This window comes from Cyprinodon variegatus, unplaced genomic scaffold (assembly GCF_000732505.1).
Source record: "Cyprinodon variegatus isolate N-32 unplaced genomic scaffold, C_variegatus-1.0 Scaffold452, whole genome shotgun sequence".
Lineage (NCBI taxonomy): Eukaryota > Metazoa > Chordata > Actinopteri > Cyprinodontiformes > Cyprinodontidae > Cyprinodon > Cyprinodon variegatus.
Genome location: NW_015150905.1, coordinates 280,100 through 282,400, shown reverse-complemented (window position 1 = coordinate 282,400; position 2,301 = coordinate 280,100). Strand labels below are relative to the sequence as shown.

General features: G+C 41.0%; 1 protein-coding gene across 4 annotated transcripts in view; it reads left to right on the top strand.

The window, feature by feature from the left end:
* The first annotated feature begins 405 nt into the window (after positions 1 to 405).
* phf20 (PHD finger protein 20) overlaps positions 406 to 2,301 on the top strand; it is a 17,311-nt gene continuing 15,415 nt past the window's right edge. For 2 of the 4 annotated variants that reach the window (XM_015389237.1, XM_015389234.1), the window contains exon 1: positions 406 to 537. The gene's annotated coding sequence lies outside the window, so the exon portion shown is untranslated. Of the gene's footprint in view, positions 538 to 1,551; positions 1,603 to 1,643; positions 1,793 to 2,301 lie in introns of those variants that run through there. The other 2 variants (XM_015389235.1, XM_015389236.1) reach the window with 2 other exon arrangements.

The window sequence follows — 2,301 nt, the reverse complement described above, 5'->3', positions numbered from 1 at the left end:
CCAAAATAAAATTTAAAAGGTTAACTTTTTTTATTTTTTCAGCGGCCCTAATCTTCTTTCATATAAACATGTATATAAATGTACTCTTTATCAGACTATATTGTCCCAAAATGTAGAAAATGTCTAAAAAAAAATCCTATCTAAAGATCTGTGTTTTTCCCGTTATTTTATCTTCGTTAGTTTGCTTTAATTTAATGACTCCAGTACAGCTTCTGCTTAAGACAGTTTTGGACTGGACGGGTTATACCCAAATAGGAAATGTTACTTAAAAGCTGCTCTGTTCGGTAAAAATATATTTTTATCTGTTTAAATTAAGAACAGATTGTGTCCGTTCTAAATTATGAAATCAACAAGAGGTCAGGCTGCCGGGCGCGCATGCGCAGTGGGCTGTTACATTACCCGCGCCGGTGGTAATGCAAGCAAGAGAAATTCAACTGCGTGGTTTGGAGCAGACAGGCGGAGGCGGCTGTTTCTGCGCAGTCATAGGATTTAAAGCTACGTTTTCACTCAGCCTGACACATAGTGACTGGAGAACAGGTAAGAGGCTTTATTCTTCTGGACAGGGCGCATATCCGAGCATATACCGCCGTTAGGAGGCCCTCTAAGTGGCTCTGCACAAACACTTGGTGATGATGCCGCATGTCGGCTTGGAGAGTTCAAAACAAACGTGACGAAGTAGATAATTAAATGTTCCCTGACCGCATATATTTTGCTTTATTTACTCGTTCTACACCTACAAACGCTTTGTTGTGCAATTATTATTAATTTTCACTGTACGAGTCACCGTAGAGGTGAGCGCGCTGTCTCAGTTGGAGAAGTTTACTGTTTGGCATTTCCACGCTGCTAGTTGGCGGTTGGAAAAGTACGAGGAGGTAGGCCGTAGCGCGAGGCCAGAGAGTGCAGATGAGTGATGGCTCCGCGTCCAATCAGAAGCGAGCTAAAGCGAGAACCCGCCCACTTTACACCGGCTCGACCAATCACATTTCTCCATCTCAACGACGTAAAGCTAGCTTGTCTCCTGCTGCGCCCTGTGGTTATAAAACACCGGACAATAAAGTGCCTCCAGTAGGTGAAGTGGTCACCAGCAGCCCGCCTGGGCACTAAAAACATGTTTATCTCTAGTTTGTGTCTGTATGAATAAAAGCACACACCTGTTAACGTTTGAGAGCTGATCGTAGACATAAAAAAATGTATTCGCAGGTTTCTTTGTGGCTTTTAGAAAAAGAAAAAAATGGTTATGATACTAAATATGTACTCCTATTTAATCCCCTTAAATTACAAATAATTGTCTCTGATCTAATTTCCCGTTAATCCGGCTTCATCCCCGCCTGTCTGGCATCGATAGGCCTTAAAAACAGACGAGTTGATTTTTAAATGGGAATCAATAATGAGATTATTATGATTGCGCGCTTTAAAAAGTATCTGGATATCGTTATAATAATCCCAGCCTTTGTCTTCTATTGTGTCTGTACGTAAAATGGGCTGAGCAGAAAACACGTGGGCTGGGCAGCGTGGAGACATCCGGTTTGTAGGTTGCGGTGTGTTTCATTAAGCATCGCCAGCTATGGCGAACAGGAATAATCGGCTGTACGCGGGACAGAAGTAAGATGCTGCCTTTCTGTCTTAATCCCTGGTTTTTAGTTAATTTATTTAAAGGGCGCCGATGGGCTTTATGTTCGACAGAGGAAGCTCTGTTAGAGGAGGGAGGTTGCGGCTTTCTACTCCCAACGACTGAATGAACCTCCTTCTTCATTTCGTTTTTTTTTAAAGGCTGAATAGGAATGCATTAAAGGTATGCATATGTATATATAAGAAGTGGACTGGAACAGAGCATTTTATGTAGTTAAATGTGTTGCAGGATCAGCTTGGTGCATAATTGCTTCCTGGCTGGATTGAATAGTCAAAATGGACCAATGCATTTTTTTCCAGAAATGTCTTTTCATTACTTATTGCCTGACATTATAGCATTTTGGGGTCGCTGCATGTCACGCACATCCTTATTTGAGTATCTATTGCTAAACATCTTGTATTTGCTACATATTCACCATCATTTCAGGGGCATGGCTCACCTCGGGAATCCAGTTTTCCTCTGCTGTTAATAATGGCAGCCTCAAACCAGGCATTTTCTAGTCATCAACTTGTTAATTTTCTTGCTGCAGACTCGCCTTCTAAATGGATTTAGCTATATCAATAGCTTAGATTAGATAGATAGGGGCGCAGAGATAGCAGTTTCTGGCCAATCACAGAATCTCAATGGATACTATATATATATATATATATATATATATATATATATATATA